Genomic DNA, 9,891 nt, shown 5'->3' with positions numbered 1-9,891 from the left:
AATGCCCATTATTTTTCACTCTTCTTCCAGTAGATAAGAAAAGCTCCCGATTCCCTCCATGAAAAGGCTCAGTGAGGCTCATCAGCAATTCTGGATGTACAGAATTTCCTATGGTACCTTCTTACGTCATTTTTTTGTATTGACTCCTGCCTATGTGATCCCTGCAATTCATGGGTAGTATGTGTGTATATATCTATATATCTATATATCTATATATCTATATATATATATATATCTATGTGTGTCCACTCCAAGGATGTGTCCCGTGGCTTTTTTTAAAATTTGTTTTTGCTTAACTGATCTATGGATGAGTTAAAAAGACTAGTGCTTTACATGCATGAGTGACAGTTTGATTAACAGCTGAATTCTACCTTCTCCCAGCCTGATGAGTTCCAAAGGAAATCAAGGGAAGTTTTGAGCAACATCCTCACTCTGTGAAAAACCCATATTCGAAAAGGTGCACACTACATATTCACTTTTGACTTGAGCACATGCTTTGCTTTGCTGAATTGACTTTACTGATTAGAGATGGAATTAAGCATATGCTTAAATGACTTGCTTAGCTGTGAATGAGGTTGCATAATTTCTCTGCTGGGGCTTTCCTCCCAAATCAGTGAGAGTAGGCTCAGGCTGCAGTGGCAGAGAGGTGATGTGGTTGTAATGGGAAGGATAAGCCAATTAAGTCTTATGCCCTTTGTATTGTAAAATGAGGTTTTGCTTTTTCATTACTGCCAGTTTCAAATTATAGTTGTGAGTTGTGGTCAAATGAGTATAGTTTCATGGGACAAGTTAAGCAAAATATTTTTGCTTCAGCTATAGGAATATATAGCTAAGACCACTTGTGTAGCTATGCCCAAGCTATCTGCTGTTGCGCCGCCTTGTTTTTCAAACTGTTTCATTCTTGTGTTGGACACAAAAATCATTAGAAAACATTCACTGGCAGCATTTAATAGCATATATTTAGAACCTGAAATAAAGAAGCCAGACATTGGTGATGCACCATAATCTATTAGTAATTTGTTTAACACCACTCCTGCACACATGCATGAGAATAAAATAGAAGTTATTCAAATAAAATTGATTTTTCAAAATAATCTTCAAATTTATGATTATGTAGGGTTTTTTTCTTTAAAACACCACCTAATTTTCTTTTTCTGAGAGTCAATGGTGATCGCAGAACACAAAAAATTGCAAACAAGGAGGGGTTCAAGTTAGCTGTGGAGCCAAAAGTGTGATTCAGTAGCTGAAAATATCTCTGCGCTTCATGCATCAAACTCAAACACTGTGCTTTGGCAACGCCCCCTGGATTAGAAGTGGAGTTTGAGGTCATTCCTCCTCCAGCCTGCCATGTATGGATAGGGCCCACGCTCATGACAAATTACTGACTTACTGAGCACACACCAAGAGCACAGTGACATCAGTGCAGAGGGATCTTGCCTGAGGACCTGAGAAGGACCAAAGACTTCACTGCTGCCTTTCTCTTGGTAGTCTTAAGGCATGGAGGGACTGGGAGGGAGGACACTTTAAACAGTCTTTCTCTAGATGTGGCAGTAACAAGGGGTAGTGAGATAGAGCGCTTGTTTCCCTGTGAAGAGGTCACATGAGGTCCAGCAGAAGTGCTATAAAAGTGTGTGCTCAGAGATGGTTTGGTGGCCTGTTCAGATTTTCAAGACAAATGATCAGCTGCCAGTGGTGGTGTTACACTGGGACTGCCAACCTGCAGCAACAGTTGTGTAATCCTGTGCTGTACAAGCTGTCTCTGCAACCGTCCGAGACTGATCTCAGCTTATCTGGTCTAAATTCAGAGTGCCTTGAGTGAAGTCTATACTTTTAATTAACACCAGACTCACTGAGCTGTTAGTTTTATGTTATAGGGAACCTTGGCTTAGATTTTGCAGGTAACAACCAAAACTCTGCAAACAGACCCTAAATCCTTAGATTATTTTCCCTGCTGACAAATTTCTGTTGCTCACAGGCATCCCACTTCCCTCCTGGTATCCTGCATGGCTGACTAGTCCAGCTTTTCAGGGACAAGTTAGCTGTCACCTACTGCTGAGATTGTCCAGCACTACTCTGCTGTTACTCTGCCATGGGCTTGATCTTGCAATGGCCTTTCCATGGAGATGGAGATAGTTTTGACAGCTCAAGTAATTGCCATGGTCTAGTGGGATATCTTCCATATTGCAAGGTGCCTGCTTAGTGGCCTTAATGGCCACTTAGTGTCTCTGCCTCAATTTCTTCATTGTGCACCTTGCTGTATTGGTTTTCCCCAATACATGGGTGTCATAGCAGGGTAGTAATTTCAAAGAGAGAATGGAAGCCAAGGCCCACTCCGTGTGGGAGGTTCCTCGTGATGATTTTGCCAAAGTCTGTTTGGATCCCATAGAGCATGAGCTTTACCTAGAATCCTATCTTGGGCTTGGCTGAGATCTGGTGTTTTCATTTTCCCTGCCCACTCTAGGAGGATCGCCAGATGTACTCCCATCTTCCTGCCAGCTGCCTGCACAAACAGCCCTCTTGGCAGCAGGAGGCTAGGCAAATGGGTTGAGCAATGTGTGTTTGAGGACACTGTGTCAATTGTCAGCTTGACCATTGTCTAAAAGCATCAAGCCTGGTTAGTGAGGGTGCTGGTCTCAGCTGGCAGTGTCTAAACCATTATTTGCAGTGAGGTTATGGACCTATACTTAGGGGGATGTACTCTTGCTAATTTAGCTCCTGGCTGAAGTGAAAAAAAGTAACCCAAAATCATAGTTCCAGTGGTGGCAGCAAAATAAGCTCCTGTGCAGATTGGGCTCTGAAGATAGAGGAGATAACGTAGAGAGGCTCCCAAGAAGAAATTATGTTCCTGGTTTTAATAAAGTGAATCACCTATGTGTAAAGTAAACAGAGTTCACAGGAGATGTTCCTTTTAGTTAAATTTTGTTTGTGTTGCAGAGCCTGAGAGGCAATAAAACCACCTCCAGTAACACACATGCATTAGTAAATAAGTCTATTTTTATTTATATAATATGTATACTATACACATATGGATTTATACATATATTTATGTATATAAACACATATGTACGCACATAAATTTATGCATGTACAAATTTGAACAAACTGAAATTCTACAAAGATTTCTTGGTGCTCTTTGCATTGAGATCTGCAACATGGTGTTAGCAGGATACCAAAATGAAGAAAAGCTGTCTATAAACCAAATTTAAATGGGCTATCACACTCCTATTGAGAAAATCGTGGAAAACAAAAAAGCATATATACTGAAAAATAAAGCAGGCTTCAAATCTCTTGCTGTTTTAGTAATGAAGACAAAAATGTTTACAGCGTAGAGACATTTGATTCAAAAACTAAATTATATACCTTTTACTTTGGAAGTAGTTCAAGATTTGATCCATTAATTTCATCAAACTGATTATAGAAAACATATTTCTGCAGTATCAGGAGCTGTCAAAATGACCTGGAATTAAGAGGGCAAAGGTAGAGTTGCTTTAAGTATTTTAATTCATCTGTTCAAAGATGATTTGTGTGAACACATTAAGAATACCAGTAAACTAATGGGAATAATTTTCTTCCACTTTTTCCAAATTCAATTGCATATGGTATGATTGCATTTGATCATGGCATGAACATCATTTCACAGATGATTGTCTTCTGGCATTGATTATATGAAGTCAATTTAAAGTATGACATTGCTTTTACCTTCCTCATGTCAGAATACTTTTTTGCTTCTAGTCTTAGCTGCCGTAGCTATCAAATTGTGTGTATAATAAATTGTGTTTTGTTTAGAGAGCGATAACTGTAAAATATTGCCCATTTGGAGAAAAAGTGCTGCGATTGAGATTGATGCCTGAAGCTTAATGCATCATAGCTGCAATCAAGCAAATTTTAGACTTCTTATTTCTCCCATTACAGACGATAATTCACAGAGTTCTATGGACCGTCTGTGTCTGAGAAGGAGAAAAGGAGTACAAAGAGAAAAATTGGAAAATTAAAAAATTAAAATATTAGAAAATCCACACGGACTGGCTTCACACTCTAACATATTACAGTACAAAAGCTTTTATGGTCAATTGATTGCATTAAGTAAGAAAACATCTATAAAGAGAGAACTCATGCAAGATGGTTTGGAGTGGGAGATATGCATATAGCCCCACTGTTCTGGGTTACCAGCCATGAATTCAAGTTGTTTGTTGATGCACTGCAGAAGTGTGCACATTTTTCTACCCATATTGCCTGGCTCTTCTTTAGTACAAATTATTCTGTATAATCCTGGAATCTTGCTGCAGTTTAAGGGTACCTTACAGACCTGGTCAAAGTGAGGCTTTAGGTAAATTCCCAAACCATGGTAAGTTACATACAGTCTGTGCTGGAATGCTATCTGCTGCCAGCCAGTTAAGGAGTAACACAGGCATGGCTTTATTTGCCCTTTGTACTCTTGAAGCAATTTCACCTGTTTACTGTACTATTTCAGAATCTTTGAATAATTAGCAGTAAAATATTATCCAGTTGCTTTCCTAAAATTTTAGTTTCTGATTAAAATACACATGAGATTTCTGACTTTTTTTGCTTTGGAAGGTGCACAGGAATTTCCCTGTCAACCCCCTACCCTCAACTGACCTTACAGTGTCACTTTAACAAATATATAAGAAGTAATATAAAGCAAAGTTTTTATTCTTGATCCATGAAATTAATTAATTCTTATGGTCAAATGATGCTGCTGTCTCTGTTACATTTTTGTTTCACCACTGAAGGTGTAGTTTTACGACTAGAAAATGATTACAGAGGTTGCCAAGGCTGCTAGCAGTGTTCCAAAAGCAGATGGTGTAAGAGTCATTATCAGAGCACTTCTGCCTGTGTTTCCAGGTCCCGTGTAAAAGGCTATTCCCTGAGAGTCTGAGATACAAAGTTCAAATTGAAAAAAACTCTTCCAAGCAGTGAGACATGCTGTGATTTTCATACTCTCATTTCCCTTCTGATGAGCTTGTCTGTTCATAGTCCCAATGGCTGGCAAACAACTGCAGAAGATTAGGAGAGTCATGACAGGTATGACCAAATAGAATCACAGAATCATTCAGGTTGGAAGTCCAGCTGTTAAACCAGCACTGCCAAGTCCACAACCAGGCCTTGTCCCCAAGTGCCACATCTGCATGTCTTTTAGATGCTTCCAGGGATGGTGACTCAACCACTGCCCTGGGCACCCTGTTCAATGCTCAACAGCTCTTTCCATAAAGAAGTTTTTCCTATATCCAATCTAAACCTCCTCTGATGCAACTTGAGGTCATTTCCGTTTCTCCAATCATTTGTTAGTTTTAAGAAGAGAGCTAGCAATTCTAGAAAAACCAGAAATACTAGAAAATGCTCAGCAGTGGTGGTTGCATTGCTATCTGTCTTTGGTGGGCAGGCACTGGAGGCATGCTCCTTTGCTGCTGCGAAGGAACAAAGGATTGCTCAAATTTTTACTGATGCAGTGATAAAAACAAATTAGAAGTTCCTGGTTTTACTATCAAAACAATAACTCTGGGAGCTTTACGTAGGCAGCAAAATCCTGTTTGATGACACATGCATTGTCTGGGTTTGTTAGAGACTCTGCAGGTTGGCTGTTCCTTCAGACCACGTCCTGTTTGCTAGAACCAGTGCTGCTGTGAGATGTAGGTTAGTAAGGAGATGCACTAGTACTGCCAGGACAAAACCCTACTGTCCTTAACCAGGTCTCACTTTGGATAATATTTTGCCTCCTTGTAAGTAATGATGAAGCTTCTAAAAAATCAGAAACTGATCCAGCCTGCCCTGAATGGATCAGAGGCTAGAGTGTTCTTTGAGGCACCATGTTGAAGACAGTGAGATTACCAGAGCAAGAGGGAAGATATTGGATCCCATCAGTTTTGAGCTAAAATAAAGGAGAGGAAAATGGAATATAGTGTTCCTCGTGGATTCAATTTAAACACTCTCTATGAAGCTGGAGCAGCAGAAGTGTGGTTTTGTTCCATAAATGATGTCTTTCACTTATGGCTTTATTCTCTTTTTATTAAAGTCTCCTCTGCTTCTGCCAGGGTGCTACAGAGAGGATTGAGTGCAAATGAGAATAAAGACCCTTGTCTTTAGCTTGCAGATTGGATAAACAAGTTCATGATGCATATTAATGAAAAATAACTGTGCAAGTGTAGCCATCACTAAAACCAGTTAGACCTATGGAAGCACAGAGCGATCTGCTTTAGGGCTGGAAGGTATCCATGCCACACCAGGGAGAGGATGCTACAATCCAGAGCACCCCTAGGTCCTACTGAAGGATGGGAGAATAAGGACTCACGCCTTCTTTATTGCTTTGCTTTGCTTTTTTCGCTGGGGCATTTTTCAGGTCAATTGTAAAATTAGCAATTGAAATGCTGGCCCTGCTGAATGCAGAGTTTTGCCCTTGAGTAGAGCCATGCCAAGGTTTCACCAACAGATTAAAACCATATTGGGCCCTATCTGTTCAAAGGTTCAAAAGTGGTTCCTGGCTTCACACCCAGATCATTTCCTAGAAAGCTGTAGGTTGGTGTGATAAAGCGCCAGGGGCTGCAGCCAGAGCATATGTTATTTTATATACTCAGATGCTTGTATAGACTGCTGTTGACATTGCTGGTCAGTAACACATTATCATTTGCTATTTGTTTCTGTTGCTGGTAGCAAACACTGCAGGGAAAAAAAGCATAAGCATATCCATTCTATTGCCAGCTGGTTCCAGGCCTGCTTTACCTTTTGGCTTTTGGCACCCTGTTTCCACCAGCTCACATTTGTGCTCTGCTAGCAGTGGAAGTGCCATGTGTCACCTACCCCACAGAGGACAGGCTTTCCCTCTGTAATGGGCAGTGTGGGCAGCCGTTGCACTCACTGGAAGCAGAGGGAAGCTTGCTGTTGGATTCAGGGTATGGTATGGTCAGGCCACAGGCACAAATCTGCAAGTTCGGTGTGCTAAGTTTGAGATTCTCCTGTCCAAGTTCTCTGGCATGCTCCTCTGCCATGACTTGTGTAAACCCTTGAAGAGCACATACCTTCTTCTGCTATGGTGACCTGATCACCTGAGATGGTAGTCAGCCAGGGCCCAGTGACACAGCCAGGGCAAAAGAGCAGGAGAAAGGGCAACATGAGCTGCTCTTCTTGCTGGGACCCTGTGCACCCCTAGGGTGCTTCTCCCTGTGCAGGGCACATCCACCTGGGATGCTCACACTTGTTGCCTATCCCTGTCACATCACCTGGAATCTCATATGTGGGCATTCAAGGACGCAGGGAAGCCTGAAAGGAAGTGCCCTGAGCAAAATGCATGCTCTGGTTGTCTGTGTGTTCACACCAGTCTTCACAAAACCAGAACAGCCAGGCCCATTGGAGTATGTTGTCTCTAGGAGCTCACTGAAGGTTTGTTGCCTCAGTATTAACAAAGTGGGCGTTTTCAGTCAGCTCCACTGTGTACAAATTAGATGTGAGTCTCCAATTCCTGGTGCCTTGTCTGTATGCCCCAGTTAAGGGTATTTGATAACCCACTCCCTGCAGGTGTAAACAGGGCAGCCTGTGGCTGTCTAGCGTGTCTAACACATTAATGAACAAATCTCCTGGTGCTCTGTGCCTCGGATGCACATACACTCCTGCAACATGCCTACAGCAGGACTTTTGTATGCAGAGAGCACTTTCTTTGTGGTCTTTCCCAGAGTGCCATCACATGTAAAGAGAGATGTAAGGATTATGACTGTTTTTCACTGTGTAGGCTAATAACCTATTTTCTAAAACACACTAGCATCATATGGAAAAGGGAATTCCTAGAGATGATCTCACTTTTAAAGCACAGTGCTAAAACGGGAAAGAAGCAGGATGAAAGACATCATGTTGCTCTGGTTCAATAACAGGAAAGTATTTGCATTTAATTAAAAAATATGTACTCTTAAGTTAGGATTTGGGCATGATATTTTCAAAATTAGACAGAAATTAGGCAGAACACTTGGAATGACAAGGTGTAAATGTAAAGAGACTACAAAGACACTTCATGCTTTGTGTTTAGGCTGCTTTTTGTATAAATCATGTTTGAAAATACATCATTGTATGTACCTAGTGGCCTTGTATGTCTGTTGTTTTCACTTTGACATATATTAGTTGATGCGTATTCTAGGCCACAGCGAGTTGGAAACCACAGGAGAGCTACTGATTGCTGGTGCCACATTGCTCTGAAGGTAGCAAGAAGGACTGTGACTGAATCTCTGAAGTTCTTACGTGTATTGATGTAGCCAACACCATAATGTCAGTTAGGTTATAAAATCAAACAGCAGGCTGAATTGATCACAAATCTTGAATATTTGTTTTCCAAACAGGTGGAAGAGAGAGTCAACAGCCATATTTGCTGGAGTGGTGAACCAAATTGCTTTGACTGGAACCATTACTCACTTGCACCTTTGATGGCAGCAGCCAGGTAGGAGAGTGAAGGAAGGGCGTTTTTGTGTGAGCTGAGGGACGGGGTCTGAGAGCATAGTTTTTCATTCTCAAAAGGCTTCATGTGGAAGTCACCCACATTTATATTCTGATTAAGTGTCCTTTTGTTACAACTGAATGCCACTCTCGCTGAAATCAGAGACATTTCTCTTTTGGGGCAGGTTTTTATTCATTTGGAAGTGATGTTACTTTGTCCACATACTTGGTTTGCCACTTTCCCTTCTCTTACACAGTTCTTGTATCAAGTATCCAGGGAGCCCACTTCTTGAACTAAACAAGCAGAAAACTGTGCTTGTAAAAATATAAGAAGATATCGTGGGTGAGGTTTTTATATCTGAAATGTCTGGGGATTTTTATTTACTTCGTCTTAAAATATAAGTTGGTGATTTCTGCTTGACAGTCTTTCCATTTCAAGTGCACCATGAACAATACTGTTCAAGGTTTAATTTTTCCTCTGGGTCTTGAACACTTGGGCACATCGAATCTGCAGTTATGAAAATGCTGATGTTGTTGTACGCAATAAAACCCAAGATAGCTTAAAGTTAGTGGATCCCCAACAGAGGTCTTACTGTGGCATCAGATAGTTCAGAAGACAATTTATCTTGTCAAGAAAAGGTCAATTTTCAGCTACTGATTGCAGCTCCATGTTTATTTGGGTTGGTAGTCACAAGTTGGTCAGTTTTCACACTGACAGTCTCAAAAACGATGCCTGTCTGCAGTACACACAGTTACTTTTGTTGCTGTAGGAGACCTGAAGCACTGAGAAGCTCCTCTTCTCTCATCTTCTCTGTACAGGCACATCCTTGATGGTCAGAGAATTGTTAGCCCTTAGAATTTAATAAGACTAGCTTGAAAGAGTGAAAGGTTAAGAAACCTTTAAGAAACCTAAGGGTTTGATCTCTCTCACTGACTTTCTTTTTTTTTATTACTATTATCCAATATTTATTTTCAGCCATAGGAGCTAGGTATATAAGGAAGACACTGGAGATTCTCATGTGATATTATGAGCACAGGAGAAGGTGTTCAAAGAAAACACAGAACATATTTTGAGGTAGCCCCACCAGATTTTTCAGAATTATGTGTTAGACCTATATTTCAGAAACAGTCTTGGACCTATGTTTTATTCTATCTATGAATTCAGTGAAAGAAGGGGTTAAATTGAGAAGGACAATCCCTTGAACTTTGCACAACCCTGGAACTTATCCCAAATATTCTGCAGTCCAGGATGGTGCTATATAGGACATCTCTTCTTATGGATCCCTCTCGAGGTCCCTGCAATGGAAGTTGTGGATATCTGCGTTGTTCTCTTTCCCCTCTGCAGTCTCTGGGGCAACTGAGATGCTTCCGCGCAGCCTGGGATCAAAGCTGGGTGGGTGAGAGGGTGTGAACTGATGGCTGTCAGCAGGGCTGTTACCCCCGCCAGAGGTCCTGTGGAAT

The 9,891-nt window shown here is 41.1% G+C and overlaps 1 protein-coding gene across 5 annotated transcripts in view; it reads left to right on the top strand.

Annotated features, from left to right (window-relative positions):
- HIVEP2 (human immunodeficiency virus type I enhancer binding protein 2) overlaps positions 1 to 9,891 on the top strand; it is a 106,390-nt gene that overhangs the window by 45,208 nt on the left and 51,291 nt on the right. For 4 of the 5 annotated variants that reach the window (XM_017737232.1, XM_017737233.1, XM_017737235.1 and 1 more), the window contains one exon: positions 8,337 to 8,434. The exons of the other annotated variant lie outside the window; for it this stretch is intronic. The gene's annotated coding sequence lies outside the window, so the exon portion shown is untranslated. The remainder of the gene's footprint in view (positions 1 to 8,336; positions 8,435 to 9,891) is intronic. 5 annotated transcript variants of the gene reach the window in all.

This window comes from Corvus brachyrhynchos, unplaced genomic scaffold (genome assembly GCF_000691975.1).
Source record: "Corvus brachyrhynchos isolate BGI_N302 unplaced genomic scaffold, ASM69197v1 scaffold6, whole genome shotgun sequence".
In the NCBI taxonomy this organism is placed as follows: domain Eukaryota; kingdom Metazoa; phylum Chordata; class Aves; order Passeriformes; family Corvidae; genus Corvus; species Corvus brachyrhynchos.
The sequence above is the reverse complement of the archived record's forward strand: the minus strand, read 5'-3'. Positions and strand labels throughout refer to the sequence as shown.